This window comes from Balaenoptera acutorostrata, chromosome 5, assembly GCF_949987535.1.
Source record: "Balaenoptera acutorostrata chromosome 5, mBalAcu1.1, whole genome shotgun sequence".
NCBI lineage: Eukaryota > Metazoa > Chordata > Mammalia > Artiodactyla > Balaenopteridae > Balaenoptera > Balaenoptera acutorostrata.
The window spans coordinates 67,707,648-67,726,908 of record NC_080068.1 but is presented as its reverse complement, the minus strand read 5'-3'; the positions used below and the strand labels follow the sequence as shown (position 1 = coordinate 67,726,908).

Here is a 19,261-nt window from a genome sequence, read left to right as displayed (position 1 = left end):
CGGAAAGCACTCACTAGTAACACCTTTAGAGAATTTTAAAATGTCAGGGCCTTCAAAAAAAAGGTAGTGAGAGGCAGAATGAGCCTAGCCTGAGGAAGAAGAGATACTCTCCTCTAAACATATACAGGCATATGACTTGATGAGAGTTGAAAGAATAGAATAAACACTTGTTTCAGGTTGGGTATTGTTCCAGTGGTGCCATTATACTCTTGCTGTATACTGTAAACCATATGATTATAATAATTATTTTAGGGCTGGTAATCACAATGTAGTACAACCTAGGTTAAGTGACAAACACATTTATAGAACATTTCATTACTATTGGATCTTTTAAAACATGCATTAATGTTTTAGAACAAAGACAAACAAGAAAACGTCAAAGATTTATTGAAAAGCAAAGTTTTAGATTGTGCCTAGAAGTCAGTAGATAAGTTCCCAATCTCCTACACCTTCAGCAAGTACTTTGTAATTGATTTAAGTATAGCCATAAAGATCTTTAATTATTAAAATGATGTAAATTTCATTCCAAGGCAGAAAAAATCCTAATATTATTTCTAAAATACTGAATTTTTAAATGTTGAAAAAGTATTTGGAGACCAAGACTTTATTGCTATAAAGATAAATTACTAACACCATATTCCGTAAATCTTCCACTACGTTGGGGATTTATTTTCAGTCTTTTTGATGATTTGCTGTGTAATGCTGTTCCTCTAAGCTAAGTGTTTAGATTTAATCCCTATACGTTTAATTTTCTTATGTGTAAAGTTACTTGAATTATCAAACTACAATATACTGACAGTTTCAGAGTACCAAGCTGTAAAAACTGGCTTGGCCAGTCAATTTGGGAAACTGGAAAACAAATATTATACACATTCAACAAATGACACTGAACTAGTCTGCCTATATACGTTTTCAAGTAATATTAAATCACAGGGCAAAACTTCTTTCTCTTTTGCCCTAAACCTTATCTATAGTCCCTCTCTCATAGTGAATCTGCAAAAAGATGTAATAATATTCTGAAAATAGATAATAACTACAGCAACAGGTTGTGAATAAATAAAGCAATATAAAGTGGCATCTTAAATAATAACCAATACCTTCACTATATAAGCAGTAAAATTTTCATATAGTTATTTGTCAAATGTCCTTGTTAAAGATGTCACTCTTCACTTATATTTAAAATATTCCCTAGAAATTAAAGAGAAATTACCTTTGAAATATATCATAAGTCCTCAGGGGCTGTGAGTATAGGCTTTGATTTTTATTTCCTGACCCAAGTAAGTGCCCTTTTGTTGTCTGAAAGATGTTTATTTAGATTAAAATCTTAAAGTACTCCAAATATTTTATATGAATCTTTTACTCACTACTGAAATCAAATTAACTATTTCATCAATTAAAGATAAGTAGTATATGCCCAAAGTCACAGAAAGCTGCTTGCTATCTTCATTTGTAAATGGAAGAGAAGACTGGCAACTGGTGCCTGAAAAATTTTTTTAATACTTTCAGTATAAATTAATTTTAATCAAATATCAAAAAAAACTAGAGCGTTTTTTACTTTATGCAAAGGAATAAAGTTACACTTAACATTTACTGGATAAGAAGCTATTGTGCAAAGACAGTTTATAAGCTTTTATTTTGTTTGTATATCCTGTTAGTCTCTTAAAACTTGCATATTATTGATGTAATACATGCACATGGTTTTAAAAAAACAAATAGTAAAAAACTGCAGTCCTGTTCGCTAGAAGCATTCACTTTCACCTACTTGTCTGTAGTTTTTATATTTATCTCTATAATTATAAATAACATGTCTGTATTTCTTGACTAACTTCAAATTGTGTCTACTAACTCCTTGCTATGAAACAAGAAGATTTAGTTCACATATACTGTCTTCAATCTGCTTTCTTCTCTCCTCATTCCAATGGCAATCAATCCTATTTGAGCACTTGATATGTAGTTAGTAAGACTGAGAAACTGCATTTTAAATTTTACTCAACTTCAATGAATTTAAATTGCTAGATGTAGCTAGTGGCTATCATATTAGATGGGCAGTTCTAAATTATTCCTACCTTTAGGAATGTACAAAAGTTTTCTTTTATGATCTAGTACTATAATCAATTTTTGTATACGTTCTATAAATGCTTGGAAAGAAGGTATAGTCTCTATTTTTCAAGGTAGGGTTCAGTTTATCCATCAAATTTTGCTTATTAATTGGGATGTTGTTGTTCTATAGCCTTAATTTTTTGTTCACTTGATACACTTTGGTCTAAGAGAGATCCATTAAAGTCCACCAGTAAAGTTTTTCTGAATAACTTTCCAGGATCACTTTTACTTTTTGAATATTAATGCTCTACTATTTTTGCAGGTATATTTGGTATTTCTTCATTGTAAATTATAAACTTTACAATCAAAATACCCATCTTTGTCTCATTTAATTCCACCTTCTCTCTATATTTACATTTTACAGATAGTTCTATTATTTTAATAACGTTTTTATTAAGGTAATACTTTTGTAATCACATCATATGTATTGAAGTCCGTCTTCCATTTCTTCACGTTACCTATTAGTTCTCTACTATAAGCTACGTTAAGATGTTACACTTTCTCATCACCAGATTTCAACCAAAAACATGATCTTTCTTACGGTCTACCTTTTTGCTGTTGGGTATACTTCTATTACTACACTTGTTGATTTTAAATGCTATGGACTTCTAGTTACTACACAGGAGGCAACTAGCATACTTAGCACACTTATTCAAGCTCCCACCTTCTTTTCCCTTTTCCTTCTGAATTGTTAGTTGTTTCATTATTAGGGCATAGAGCAGACTAAGGTCTGCTTAAATATCAATTTCTCAATGAAGACCTTTCTGTCCACACAATTTAAAATTATAAATCCCTCTGTCCCCACCCCAACACTCCAGCCCCCTCCCCTGATTTGTTTTCCTCCATAGTATTAATTAATCACCATCTAACATACATTTAAGTTAAGAGTTTCTCATCTGGTTTCCCCCAGTTGGAATGTAAGCTCCCCAAGGGCAGGCCTTTTTGCATTCTTTGTTCACTGCTGTAACACCAGCAACTAGAACAGTGCCTGGCACACAGTAGATGTTCACTAGGTACTTGCTGAACAAATAGGATAAAGTCCACTACTAAAAGTATATTCAAAAACTGTTAAAAAGCTTTACTGAGAGAAATTAAAGGCCTAAATGAATACAGAAGTATATTATGTTTATGGTATTGGAGGACTTCCATTACCAGATTTAAAGCTACAGTAATCAAGACTTTGAGATACTGATGTAAAGATAGATATAAAGTTCACTACATAAAATAGAGTTCAAAAAAAGACCCACACACATATGATTAATTGATTTTTGACAAAAGTGACAAGGTAATTCAGTTGAGAAAAAGAATAGTCTCTCAACAAATGGTGCTACAACTGTATATCTACATGGAAAAAAATTTTTTTAAGAATCTCAACCCTTTTTCATATCATATATAAAAATCAACTGAAATGAAACATATACTTTAAAGTAGACAAACAGTTCTTAGGACACAAAAATATGAAGCATAAAAGAATTAATCAATTTGATTTCATCAAAATTTAAAACTTTGCTCTTCAGATACCATTAAGAAAATATAAAGGGCAGCCATAGATTGGGAGATCAAATTTTCACAATTCTAATAACTGATAAAAGCCTCATATCAGAATATATTTACAAAAACAAAAACAAACCTCTTACATCTCAGTAAATAAGCAAACAACCCAATTTTTTTAATGGGCAAAAGATCTGAGGAGACACCTCACAAAAGAAAATAAATGAATGACCAATAAGCACACATAAACATGCTCAATATCATGTCATTAGGGAAATGCAAATTAAAACCACAGTGAGATATAACATTACATACCCACTAGAATGGCAGAAATTCAAAAACGCTGACAATACCAAGTGTTAGCAAGAATGCAGACCAACTGAAAATCTCACATTGCTGAAGGGAATGTAAAATGGTAAAACCACTTTAGAAAACAGTTCATCAGTGTCTTATGAAGTTAAACATATAATTACCATACAGCCCAGCAATTCTATTCCTACATATCTGCCCAAGTGAAATGAAAACACATGTCCACAAATGTTTAGCAGTTTTGTTTATAATAGCCAAAAACTGGAAGCAATCCAAAGGTCCAACAACTAATAATTATAAACAAACTGTGCCATATCTCATACAATGGAAAAGTATTCAGAAATAAAAAGAGAAAACTACTAACACAGATGAGTATCAAAAGCATTATGCTAAGTGCAAGCTAGACCCCAAAGACCATATACTGTAGTATCCCATTTATATCATACTGTATAAAAGGCGAAATTGTATTAACAGAAAACAGATTGGTGGTTGCCAGGGAGAGAGAACTTTTCAGGTTGATAGGAATTTTCTGTATCTTGATTGTGGTAGTGGTTACAAAAATGTATACATCTGTCAAAATTCAACATGTATACTTACAATGGATGAGTTTTAACATATATAAATTATACCTCAATAAATTTGATTTTTAGAAAGTATACGAGGTCAAAACTAAAACCCAACTACCCAAAACCCAAAAGAATAACTTAATACAAAATTGCTCAGGAAAATTGAGTATTATGTGAAGCTTCTAAAAACCAGTAGGGAGTTGTCCACACCCAAGTAGGATGAAACAGTTTGCAGCAGGTCAACATTCTTCTTGAGAACAACTAGAAAAGCTAAATAAATTACAAAAAAACATATTTTTAGAGGCAGCGTATAGATGTCTTTAAAACATGGGGGACAAGAAGGTCTACCACTCCAGGGAAGGGGGAATCTTTTAAAGGTGTTTAGATGATCTGCAGTTGCTTTCCCTGGGGGTATTTCCAGATTATGGGCTGAGGGTGAAGGCTGAAAACTTGAGATTTGGCCTGTACAAAACGTTGCTGCTGAGGAAGCAAGAAACCAGGAGTGCTTTTGGTGTTCACACAAGGCTGGAGTAACAAAAACAGCAAACTGCAGGGACCTCCAGCTCAAGGCCAATATCTCTCACAGGACATTTGCTTAATTTTAAAACAATACAGGGTAAGCGGCTAAATAATAATTGAAAAACTTCGAAAAGCAAAGTGAAATTTTCCACCTTTGGCTCTGCTAAGGGGATAAAGACCCTTTGAAACGAAATGAAAGGCTTTGAAATGAAAGTCCTGGAAAACCACACCCTACAAATAAAGGAAAGAAGAAGAATACCACCAAACTACTCAAATAGCAACCTAGCCTCTGTATAAATTAAGGTGACTGGCTCCCTAGTCTATCTGCCTAGAAGAAAAGGTAAACACCCTCTGGCAGAACATACTTGGTGACGCTTGCTTTATTTTGTTTTTTAATTCACGATGTCTGGCATTCAATCAAAAATTACAAGACATAAACAAAAACAATCAACCAACTTGACCTAATTGATATTTACAGAACACTCCACCCAACAACAGAATCCACATTCTTTTCAAGTGCACATGGAGCATTTACTAAGACAGATCATATTCTGGGCCATAAAACAAATCAATAAATTTAAAAGGATCCAAGTCATAAAAGTATATTCTCTCATCACAAGAGAATTAACTTTAAAATAACAGACAGATCTCTGGAAAACCCTCAAATTCTTGGAAACTAAATAATATACTTCTAAATAATCTCAAGGCCAAAGAAGACATCAAAAAGTAAATTAAAAAGTACTCTGAACTGGATGAAAATGAAAAACAAAAATATATATTAAAATTTGTAAGCAATATTTAGAGGGAAATTTGTAGCACACATATAGTGGGGAAAAAGGTCACAAATTAATGACCTCAGCTTCTACCTTAAGAAACTAGAAAAAGAAAACAAACCTAAAGTAAGTTAAAGAAAGGAATTAATAAAGATCAGAGTCCAAATAAGGAAACAAAAAACTGGAGAACTAGAGGAAATCGGTTAAACCAAAAGCTGATCCTTTGAGAATCTTAATAAAATTAATAAATCTCAAGCCAGACTGATCAAGGAAAAAAGAGAGAAGACACAATTTCCCAGTATCAGGAGTGACACCAAATCTCTGCAGATTATACAGATACTAGACTCATGATATATTCTATAGCTATTTAAAGGATAATAAGAGAATATTATAAACAACTTTACTAATTCAACAACCTAGATGAAATGGACAAGTTCTTTGAAAAACCTAGCAACATATGAAGTGACAGAACCACACAACCACATGAAAAACAACAGAACAATATAAGTAGACCAATGGTTGATGCAGTTACTGAAATTAATAGACAAACATTTAAATAATTATAATCAGTATGTTCAAGAGACTTGAAGTCTATTAAAAATGTATAAAATAGGATCAAATGGATGTTTTAGAATTCAAAGTTTCAATGTAAAATTAAGAACACAATAGATTGGCTTGGAGAAAAAATAAAATAGTTGTTGGTATACTATAAGATAGGTCATTATAAGATACCCAAACTGAAATATATAGAGAAAAAAATTTTTAAGAGAAATGTGAAACATGATGACAGGGTGTAATAAATGTTTAAATTAAAATCCATAAAGGAGGAGGGGGCAGAAGCAATAATTGAAGACATAATGACAGAGAACTTTCCAAAACTAAAAGCACCAAGGTACAGATTCAAAAAAGCTCTATGAACAAAGAGCAAATACAAAGAAAAACACAACTCAACACATCATAGTCAAACTGCTAAAAAACTATGACAGAGAAGGAAGGCATTTTGAGAAGTCTTTTGAAAAAAACAAAAGAATTATTAGCAAGACTATAAGCTGACACATTACCTTCAATAAGACTTTAACAGAAAGCCATAAGACAATGAAATAACTACTGACATAGAATTCTATACCCAGTGAAAATATAACTCAAAAAAAGGTGAAGGGGCTTCCCTGGTGGTGCAGTGGTTGAGAATCTGCCTGCTAATGCAGGGGACACGGGTTCGAGCCCGGGTCTGGGAAGATCCCACATGCCGCGGGGCAACTAGGCCCGTGAGCCACAACTACTGAGCCTGCGCGTCTGGAGCCTGTGCTCCGCAACAAGAGAGGCTGCGATAGTGAGAGGTCCGCACACCGCGATGAAGAGTGGCCCCCGCTTGCCACAACTAGAGAAAGCCCTCACACAGAAACAAAGACCCAACACAGCCAAAAATAAATAAATAAATTAATTTTAAAAAGGTGAAATTAAGATATTTTCAGATAAACAAAAATGGAAAAATTCACTGTCAGTAGGTAGGTCGGTATTAAAATACATACTACTAAAGGAAGTTATTCAGACAGAAGGAAAATGATCGCAGACAGAAACAGAAATGCAGGAAGGAAGAACCCTGGAAAGGGTAAACATGAACAAAAATTGACTGTCCAAAACCATACTATCTTGTGGAGTTTAAAATATGTATAAATAAAATACAGAACAGTAACAATGCAGAAAGGTTGGAGTATGAGTTAATGTGTAAGAAGCTGTCATTATTGGGGAATGGTAAAAGTAATAATTTGTATTATCTGTATCATAAGTAATTTGTATTGTAAGTCAAGTATGCTTGTTTTAACCTCTAGAATAACCACTAAAGGTATAATGAAAGAATATATAACTAACAAATTAATAGGAGGAAAAACAGGAAAAATAATTAGATTAACACCAAAAAAAGAGCAAAATAGGAGGGATAAAAAGGAATGCAAAACAGATGACTCAAAGAAAAGTCAAAGTTGATGGTGGTTACAAACTTGGCTATTATCAGCAAAAATGTAAATGAATTTCAGTTGACCCTTGAACAACACAGGTTTGAACTCCACAGGTCCACCTGTACACAGATTTTTTTCCAGTAGTAAATATTGGGTTCCCCAAAAAGTTCGTTCGGTTAATGATTACGTTGTTCAATAAATTTCTTGGTGAAAATGAAATACGTCTTTTATTTTTACTTAAAATCAAGCAAACTTTTTGGCCAATCCAATACTTCAGTAATAAACGATCCGTAGTTGGTTGAATTAAAGCATGCGGAACCCTGAACACTGAGGAACTGCATATATGGATGAACCATGGAGGGACCCACTATAAGTTATACATAAATTTTCAACCTTTTCAACCACACAGAAGGTTAGTGCCCCTAACTGCCGCAATGCTCAAGGGTCAACTGGAAACAAAGTAAAAGACTAAGACTAGATAAAAATAATGAAAACATTACTTTACAAGTAAAGATATACAGAAAACATGATGAGAGGAAAAAAGCAGTTTATAAAACTGTATATATTCCACTTGCTATAAAATTGTAACATGTACATGTACATACATACACACGCACACCCACACCCATCCCAACTGCCTTAGAAAATGCTGAAAAAAATATTAACAGAGCTTTATCCCTGAGATTTTGGGTGATTTTTTTTCATCATAGATTTTCTTTGTAGTTTTTGGTACTTTAACTCTTTCCCAAGGAACAAGACTCATTTTTATAAAAAACAAAAAACTATTTTCAAAAGAAAAAAGTCTTAAGTTTTAATAATGATCAGCCCCAACAGAAGTAAGAGACTTAAAAAAATATATAAGAATGTGATCAAGTCTAAACAGAAGCTAAACAATGTAAACCTGTTTCATACAATAAACTACTGGTGAAACAGACACCTTTATAATTACAGATATATTATATCATCACCATTTCTGATGGAGACAAAAATTACCATGTAAGAGCTGGAAACAGCATTTTCCATTAACTAATGTTTCTCTCATTTCTCTTCTCGCTTCTAATAAAATTTTGTGAAATTTCTATAGAACTACGTAAGTTAAAGTTGTAAAATAAAATTTGAGTTCTAACTTATTTCATTTTAATTTGTGGGTTTTTTCCTAAATAACTTCTAATATTGTTTCAACTAAAATTTAAGTTTCGACGTAGAAAAAAACAGTCACCGGTTTTCCATAAATTGATTTGGCAAAAGTATCTCAAAGAAATATGCAATACCACGCACCTTGGCAACATCTTCTAATAACTTTTTCATTGTTCTGAGTCACATAAAAAGGTCAAGTACTCCCAAACTCTCTATGTAGATACAAAACTCTAAGCAACTTATTGAAATTGGAACTCCCCTCCAAAAAATGATAAGAGCCATGTTTGATACACACTATGAAAGTAACAAAAAAACAGAAATAATAACAGCTAACATTTACTGAACAATTAACTATGTGATAAACACTCATTATTCTAATTACTTTGCACATGTTGTTTAATTCTCACATAATATTATGAACTAGTATTATCTTCATTTTACAGATGAGAAATTGAGGTAATATTTGTCCAATCACTAGCAATAAAACCAGGATGTAAATGCCAAGCAGGCTAGCTATAGAGCTGTGCACTCTTCATCCCTATACCATGCTGTAAATGTAACTAAGACCTTTAAAGTAGTTTGCTCTCTTCGTTACTAAATTTCAGGTAATAATAAGCTTTATTTAGAATAAAACCAGATATTTTAGTAATCTGATCATGTCACTGATAATAAATGGAAAAAATAAACACCCCAAAATTTCCTATTTTCATGACAAAAAAGCAAAAAGCAAAAAGCAGTCGCTATCAAAAGTAATAGTCATACCGTAACACCATACACAAAAATAAATTCAAAATGGATTAAAGACCTAAATGGAAGACCAGATACCATAAGACTCTTAGAGGAAAACATAGGCAGAACACTTTTTTTTTTTTTTAACATCTTTATTGGAGTATAATTGCTTTTCAATGGTGTCAGTTTCTGCTGTATCACAAAGTGAATCAGCTATAGATATACATATATCCTCATATCCCCTCCCTCTTGTATCTCCCTCCCACGCTCCCTCTCCTACCCCTCTAGGTGGTCACAAAGCACCAAGCTGATCTCCCTGTGCTATGCGGCTGCTTCCCACTAGCTATCTATTTTACATTTGGTAGTGTATATATGTCCATACCACTCTCTCACTTCGTCTCAGCTTACCCTTCCCCCTCCCCATGTCCTCAAGTCCATTCTGTAAGTCTGAGTCTTTATTCCTGTCCTGCCCCTAAGTTCTTCAGAACCTTTTTTTTTTTTTTTTAGATTCCATATATATGTGTTAGCATACAGTATTTGTTTTTCTCTCTATGACTTGCTTCATTTTGTATAACAGACTCTAGGTCCATCCACCTCACGACAAATAACTCAATTTCGTTTCTTTTTATGGCTGAGTAATACTGCATTGTATATATGTGCCACATCTTCTTTATCCATTCATCTGTCGATGGACACTTAGGTTGCTTCCATGTCCTGGCTATTGTAAACAGTGCTGCAATGAACATGACGCTTTTTGAATTATGGTTTTCTCAGGGTATGTGCCCAGTAGTGGGATTGCTGAGTCATATGGTAGTTCTATTTTTAGTTTTTTAAGGAACCTCCATACTGTTCTCCACAGTGGCTGTACCAATTTACATTCCCACCAACAGGGCAAGAGGGTTCCCTTTTCTCCACACCCTCTCCAGCATTATTGTTTGTAGATATTTTGATGATGGACATTCTGACTGCTGTGAGGTGATACCGCACTGTAGTTTTGATTTGCATTTCTCTGATGATTAGTGATGTTGAGCATCCTTTCATGTGTTTGTTGGCAATCTGTATATCTTCTTTGGAGAAATGTCTATTTAGGTCTTCTGCCCATTTTTGGATTGGGTTTTTTTTTGACATTGAGCTGCATGAGCTGCTTGCATAGTTTGGAGATTAATCCTTTGTCAGTTGCTTCGTTTGCAAATATTTTATCCCATTCTGAGGGTTGTCTTTTCACCTTGTTTATGGTTTCCTAAAGCTTTTAAAGTTTCATTAGGTCCCATTTGTTTATTTTTGTTTTTATTTCCCTTTCTCTAGGAGGTGGGTCAAAAAAGGATCTTGCTGTGATTTATGTCATAGAGATAGGCAGAACACTCTCTGACATAAATTGCAGCAAGATCTTTTTCAATCCACCTCCCAGAATAATGAAAGAAAAAAAAAACAAAAATAAACAAATGGGACCTAATTAAACTTAAAAGCTTTTGCACAGCAAAGGAAACCATAAACAAAATGAAAAGACAACCCTCGTGCAAATGAAGCAACTGACAAGGCATTAATCTCCAAAATACACAAACAGCTCATGCAGCTCAAAAAAACAAACAACCCAATCAAAAAATGGGCAGAAGACCTAAATAGACATTTTTCCAAAGAAGACACACAGATGGCCAAGAGGCACATGAAAGGATGCTCAACATCACTAATTATTAGAGAAATGCAAATCAAAACTACAATGAGGTATCACCTCACACCAGTCAGAATGGCCATCATCAAAAACTCTACAAACAGTAAATGCTGGAGAGGGTGTGGAGAAAAGGGAACCCTCCTACACTTTTGGTGGGAATGTAAACTGGTCCAGCCACTACAGAGAACAGTATGGAGGTTCCTTAAAAAAACTAAAAATAGAACTACCATATGATACTGCAATCCCACTCCTGGGCATATATCCAGAGAAAATCATAATTTGAAAAGATACATGCACCCCAATGTTCATTGCAGCACTATTTACAATAGCCAGGACATGTAAGCCACCTAAATGTCCATCAACAGATGAATGGATAAAGAAGATGTGGTACATATACATAATGGAATATCAGCCATAAAAAAGGTCGAAATAATGCCATTTACAGCAACATGGATGGACCTAGAGATTGTCATACTGAGTGAAATAAGTCAAAGAAAGACAAATATCATATGATATCCCTTATATGTGGAATCTAAAAAATGGTTCAAATGAACTGATCTACAAAACAGAAATAAGAGTTATAGATGTAGAAAACAAACTTATGGTTACCAGAGGGTGGGTGGGGGGGCTAGGAAGAGGGATAAACTGGGAGAGTGCGATTGACATATACACACTATTATATATAAAATAGATGACTAATAAGGACCTACTGTAACTCTACTCAATACTCTGTAATGACTTATATGGGAAAAGAATCTAAAAAAGAGTGTATATATGTGTATGTATAACTGATTCACTTTGCTGTACAGCAGAAACTAGCACATTATAAATCAACTATACTCCAATAAAAATTTTTAAAAAGTAATAGTCATAGGAACCTGATAAAATATGTAACTTCCAAAAACAGGCAACAGAAGACACCTTAAAACTACTGCATTAAACTTTAAGATCATATCTATTTTCCCCTGAAAACAGTTTAACTTAACAGTTTTTCTCCCCGATTTAAACTGAAGGATATAGATACCTAAGAGTTGAATAAAATTTCACAGAAGTCCTATACACAGGTAATGTCAATTCTTTGGGTGAAAGTATTCTTTCTTGGTATTCAGACTTTCCTTTTAAGGAAGTTTTTCGGAGCAATCAAACAAACTCTCTGTTCTGTTGTAAAAAATGTTACAGCTTAAATTTTAATTGAGTGTGTGCAGACTGCTTCAAAGATTCCTACCTTATTTGAAGGCTTATTCAAGAGCACTGCTATCCAAATCATGTATGCTCATGAAATGCAAAGTTACTTTAATACAATTCAAAGTTAAACCTACCTTAGAAAGAAAATATACCATTATAAAAATCTTGGAGTCTTCATTATTATGAATCAATATTAGATAATTTATCATATGCTTCTGGCATATTTTTTCAACAAAAAGCACAAGATTTCTGTTTAATCTCAACATTAATACAAATTCAGTATAATTCTACTTGAATTCTAATTCTTCTGAAGACTATTCTATTGAAATTTTTTTAAGTACCGACTCTACCGGATGACTAATGCTGCCACTTCTAAAAGTGACAATTTTTTTATAATTTTTTAAAGTATTTATTTATTTATTTATTATTTGGCTGCTCCATGGGGCATGCGGGATCTTAGTTCCCCGATGAGGGATCAAACCCACGCCCTCTGCAGTGGAAGCGCAGAGTCTTACCCACTGGACTGCTAGGGGAGTCCCATTGTTTATAATTTTAAAAACTGAAAACTTGCATCCAACAGAAATAGACCAGTAAGTAAATTATTACACAAACATAAATGAGGGTATCACATAGCTATTAAAAATAATAATGTTGTAGAAAAATACTGACATAAGAATGTTCAAGATTCACTGTTAAATGAATAGAATAGTTTGCACAACAGTGGACGCATTATGAGACCATTCTGTAAACATCACATGTCTATAAGTGCACATGGGATGTCTGTAAGTATATGTACACTTATAGACATGTGATGTGGCTAAGCAAAACACAGGGAGAAGATATTTCAGAAGGTTAACAATGGCGTTTTGTGGTTGTGAGAATTCCAGTGGTGTTTTCAAAATTTAATTCATGCTCTGCATGTTTCCCAAGTTTTCTACATTAGGGATACACTATTTTTATAACTGGGGGGAAAGAGATTAAGAAAGAAATAAGCTATTTACGTTACAGCCATATTTTAATGCAAATGATAAATTCTTAGCAAGGTATATGGTTTAACTCTCATTGTTGCAACACCTATTTGTTTTATTTTTTAAACACAAAATTTTGAACATGAATCAATCTGTATTTTCATTTTCTACTATTTTGGATGGGAATTAGTACATATCTGATTAAATGTGCCCTATTTGAAAAAGATCGGAATTTTTGTCTTATCCTTGGATCTTATTAATATAAAAATGAAAAAATATTTCTGAAAAATAAAAGGTAAATCACATTCTAAACAGTATCCTATGAAAGTCAAAAATAATACATAAAAATTTATTTTTTACAAGTGATTTTTCTGTAGACTTCTAAGACTTAAAATAATAAATAGACTTACATCTTTATGAAATACACATCTAAAATAACTAATAACTCAAAGTTGACACTATACTTATGAGGAGTTTAGGTAATTTAACATTCACATAATCAAAAACATGGAGAAAAACAGCAATCTCTTACCCACCTAATTCACAGGAGTTATACCTAACAGAGCTATAAAAATAAGTAACAAATGGTTGTAAAGCAACCTACAAATATAAATGCCATTATAAAAATCGCAGTCAATTAGCAAGAATTAAATTGCTCTGACACTTAAAATGTATTCTATAATTCATACAACTCCATCTAGAATTTTAGACTCAGAAAAGGAGAAAATACAATGTCCACTGGTACAATGCTTACAAGAAACTACACTTTAAAATTATTTTTTTACTTTATGCATCTGCAAAGAACTGGAAAGAGACACAAACAATAAAAGGTAGTTTTGCTGTGGAACTCTGAGTTTTCACCATATTGTTGTTTGCTTTCATAGTTTAAAATACGTACAGCAAATAAATATTTTATTTGACACAGCACCAGAAGTAAAAATGTGGGGGAGAGGGGACATTAAATATGTGCTTTGAAGGAAAAAAACATGATAGGAAAAAACAACTTACTTTTAATACTAACACTGCCTGACATATTAGATGGTAGACAACAGTTAACTGGCAGAATTAAACCTCCTATTCTAAAATCCTGAAATCTAAGAGAGGCTGTATTATAATGATCAAATAAAACATCAAATGGTTCTTTCCAGTGGGAGAGAGTAAAAAGCAAACAAACAAAAATAAACTATCAATTAGTGTTCATAAGTGCCTGCTATGAGGATGCAATTTAACTCCTTACTTCCTTACCCCTTAAGAGCTAAGATTTGAGCTTTATAAGTTTGTTCTATCCTTTCTTAACTATTTAAAACGTTGAGATATCTACTCTCCCTCCAAACTCCATGCCCACAAAAATAAAAAGCTAGAAACAGTCTTACCCTTAGAAACCTCATGTATGTTTTTCTTCTGGAATCTATCATTTCCTATCTTGTGTTATAATCATTACATACATGCTCTTTTAACCATACTAGATTTCAAACCCACTGAGGGCAGGGTCAATTATACTGCATCTTCCTATGTATCTCACATAGCTTAGTAAAGTGTCTTGACTAATACTCAACTTTCTATCACCTAAAAAGAATTAAGTCTTGCTAATTATTCGCAGCTTGGTTTAAAAAAACAAAACAAAACAAAACAAAAAAACCCACCACCTCTGGAACTATTAGAAGGGCAATGTTCTCTCTGAGTGGAAGTATGCATGCAACTTGTCTGCTGTCAGTAAAGCACAAACCAGACCAAAATGCCTCTTCTCCCCTTTCCGCTTCAAAGGCTGGATTCCATCCAAGGCTGGATTCCATCCAAGTCAATCAATGTCTCTTAGTTAAGGACAAAGCCTGCCTAGGTTCACTTCAGAGGACCAGGAGAGGCTGATGTAATCTAAGGGGCTTTCTAGTGGTCTGCAAGTACAGAATAAAATCAAAGCTTAACCTGTGAGCTACTGACCAGGTCAAAACCCAAAGAAAACGCTAGAATGTGGACCCTAAAGAGTCCTATAAAAGCCATGGAATCTATGTCTTACAGGTGAATTCAATCTACATCACATAAAGCTCACACCAGTTAAGACCTCACTACAAACTCTGTAAATGTACCCCAAACCAACCAGCCCCTCACAAGTGAAAAGACGAGAGTGTCCTAAGGTGTATACTACATGTTAAACTTTCTCACATACTCCAGGTCATCTCCCTGTCCTGTGGGTTAGTAACAGCCCACAGTAGAGGCAAACTGGTAAAGTAGACGATCAATCAATACAATTCTATTTTCAAGATTGAAAAGTCTATGTTTGTAAATGCACAGAAAAAAAGAACTGGAAGGTTATATAACAGTGTTAGCAGCAGTTATCTCTGGGGAGAGATGTGACATAAAGTGGAAGTGTGCAAACGGCGTTTTCTCTTATTATATATACACTGTATTGTTTTAATTTTTCATGAACATTGACTTACTTCTATAATGTTAAAAACAAAATTTTAAGTAAAATTTTGAAACGCGATTCTGTTTTTTCAAAAAGACTGAATAGACCCACATGGAATTCAAACGAAAAATAAATGCCATTTGCAGAAGTTTGGCTACTAGAGACCTACAGACCAAACAGAAATAACACAATTATCCTATCCTACAAAATAAAAAGGAATGCTGGTAACATAACAAAAATGCCCATAGCAACTGTCACTCAACATTCACTACTTTTGATTATACAACATTAGCCACCAGAGGAATTTTGAGTACCCACCCCCCAAAATTACATACTGCTTATAACAATCCATAAGTTGTAAAAAGTTTTTAGTGTTTTGCACCAACAGATCATTGACTATAGGTTTAATTTTCCATAAGTAGTACTATATACATATATACAAATATAAATTTACATGTCACTGAGGTTCATGTCTGATTGCCTTGAGAAAAGCATTTCCCAATCTGAAAAGCAAACTACCTGGACAATCAATTCTTTTATCATTTTAATGGAGTGTTCATATTCTCCAACTATTTGTCATGACAACTTTGGAGTTAAAATAAGTAAAAGTAAAATTTTATACAACTACGATTCCTGGGGAAGAAAGGAAGGAAGGACAAACTATGCTCTGAAAACAGCATAATCCAGCCATAATGCCAAATGTAAATAACGTCATATATTTTAGCAAAGCAAAATAAGACTAAACATCTTTAAGAGTTAAACTGGTGACCTCAGCCTCTTAAAAACTGAAGTATAGATAGCCAAACTTATCCTAAACTTTCTTTCAATTTTAGTTCATTTTCCTAAAGAAAATTAAAAGAAACCATATTGAAAATAGTCAAAATTACCATAAATTAGTAAGGAAAGACAAGCAACAAAAACACCACATAGCAAATTATTTTGGAGAGGAGAACTCTGTTTAATCTACTTTATAAACCCATAATATAGTCACAAATATTTTAAAATATAAGGACATACAGTGTGCATGTCATTTCCCACTATCCCCTCATCAGGCTACTTCTCCCTCTGCCCCATCATTGGTAGTTTTCCACTATCCCTCCAGACTTTCTTTGTACTTAGAAAAACAAACACAAATCTGTATTCTTATTCCACGGGTGCCCCCTTAACACACAAAGTAGCACATTATTCACACTGTCCTACATCTTGCTTTTTTTCGCTTTATAACATATTTTGGAGATCTTTCCATGTCATTACACAGAAAGCTTCCTCATTCTTCTTTTCACAGCTGAGCATGACTAGTTCTACCACAACTTTCATCTATCTTCTTCAGGCTAACCTTTAATGACATTCTGTTCAGTCAATTACTTAACACCTGAGTTAATTTCTTCCCCCCTCCCAAAGATTTTAAAACAGAGAAAGCAACTCATTACCTAAATTTTATCCTTTTTAGAACGTTTATTTTTCAACCGGGTAGAGAGAAAACGCCGCACAATTTTCTCCTCTTATCACTTAAAATAAAGCTACAAATTAGAATGCAGACTTCAAGTGAAATTACCTTTTTTTGATTCGGGGGATCAGCATAATAGCCAAATCAACAATTACTGTAAAAGTTTCTTTACTTCTTGGGCTTTTCTTTCACTGTAAAAGAAGACATTGGTTTTTTTCTTTTCCTTTTTTTTTTTAAGGTTAGAAAGGCTTAAAGTCGTAGAGCGTGGCATTCTGATAGCAAGAAACCGCCACCTGATTCGATCTTTCATTTGCCAGGTCAGAGGCCGAGGCTTTTACCTTTCAGGATTCTGCTCACTATTACTAACAGGACGACTTCTACACCGGCGAAAACGCACTCAAGAATATAAGCTCTGCGGCGCTACGCGTTGGAAACTACACTCCTGGGGCCAGAGCTCCAGGACTAGCTAGAGACTCCGGCTTCGCCGGCGGGAAGGCAGCTAGAAGAGCCAGCTGCCGCGGTGACAGGGAGCAGGCGGGCGCGGGTGGACGGAAGGAAGGAGGAGCGGCGTCGCGCGGGGCACCCTCGAACCCGCGCAGTCGCTCGAGTCGGCCGCGCGGAGCCGCGCGCTCCCCAGGGACCGAGCCCCGGAACCGCGACCACTGACGGAACCAGCCCACGGGCGGCGGTGGCCGCCGCACGGACTGCGGACCGCGGCGCGAGGGCCGAGGGCCGGGAGGGCGGGGGTTCCCCGGAGGAGCTGGCCGTCCTGGCGCCCCATTGGGCTCCGCTCCAAACGTGCCCGAGTTGTGACAGGAATAAAGTGGGTCACAAGGCCTAACGGGTCCCCAGCGAAAGCCCTCTCCGCACCCGGTGTCCGGCTTTCCCGGCCGCTCTGCCGCTCGAATCGGCCCCAGCCCAAGAGCGCGCTCCAGCCACCCGGCCCCGCCGTGCACCCCAATCCCGCCCCTGCCCCGCAGGTAACCCCAGCTTTTCCGGAGGGCCCCTCAACCGCGGCGGGCCTCCGCCCCAACTCCCGAGAAAAGACACACTAGGGCGACGGGCAAAACTTGGGCTTCAGCACCCGCCCGCCCCTCCCCTGGCCGCCGCCCCCCAGCCCCGTACACACCGCCCCCCGCTCCCTCCTCTTCCCCGCGCCCTCACCGTGTGGCTTGCGGCGGCTCCGGCTTCTTCCCTCCCCCACCCTGGAGCCTAGCTGCGGTGACTCGGAACAGCTAACCCGGCTGCGCCCGGAAGACGCCGTGGCTCCCAGCTCAGGCAGTACCTGCGGCTGAGCGACGCCCCCCACCCACCCCCAAACAATTCACCGCGACTGCCTCCCGCTCCTCCTCCCCCTCCCTTTCCTTCCCCTCCTCCACCAGCACCGGTAGCACGCATGCGCCGCCCAGGCAAGCCTACCGGCGGACGTCAAGCCCCAGGCCCACCCGGTGGGGCGCCACTCACCGGGAGCGCGCACGCGTCGGCGGCCAGATTTCCTTCGCCCTCTCGGTCTCGGGTGTTTCCTTTTTTAAGCCGGTCGCCGCAAGCCGAGGCTGTGATTGCACTCCTTCTCGGCGCATGCGTCATCAGTGACCCCCCCCCCCCCCCCCGGGCTCCGACGGCCGGTGCTCTGCGTTCGCCCCTCCCCTCACTCTCCCTTTCCCCGGCGCGTCTCGGTGCGCATGCGACTTGCTCCGTTAGGCAGCCCTGAGCTGCGGAGAGGTTCCCGGGCGCCGGAGGAGACTCCCGTTCCCTTGGGCCGCGCGTTTGCGCGATCCGCGGCCGCCGCCGGCCGTGCAGGAAAACCGAGATCTCCCTGGTGCTCCTTCCCCGCACCGGTTACTGGAAAGCAGGGGAGGCGGGGCCTGGTCGGCTGAGGGTGCGGCCGAACCCGGGAGTGTTAACTTTGGCTCAGGGCGGCTTTGGTTTTCACCCTGGATTCGAGGAGCGAGGAGGAGGAGAGAAAGGAGAGTTTCTTGTATGAGGGATCCAGAGGCCAAAAAGCGGAT

General features: G+C 36.6%; 1 protein-coding gene across 17 annotated transcripts in view; it reads right to left on the bottom strand.

Moving 5' to 3' along the window:
- Positions 1 to 18,857, bottom strand: part of CLOCK (clock circadian regulator) — a 136,586-nt gene extending 117,729 nt beyond the window's left edge. For 8 of the 17 annotated variants that reach the window (XR_009008436.1, XM_057547307.1, XM_057547305.1 and 5 more), the window contains exons 1-2: positions 18,417 to 18,573; positions 17,361 to 17,443 (exon numbers count right to left, since the gene is read on the bottom strand). The gene's annotated coding sequence lies outside the window, so the exon portion shown is untranslated. Of the gene's footprint in view, positions 1 to 17,360; positions 17,444 to 18,416; positions 18,574 to 18,716 lie in introns of those variants that run through there. The other 9 variants (XM_057547312.1, XM_057547310.1, XM_057547316.1 and 6 more) reach the window with 4 other exon arrangements.
- Between the last annotated feature and the right edge of the window lie 404 nt (positions 18,858 to 19,261).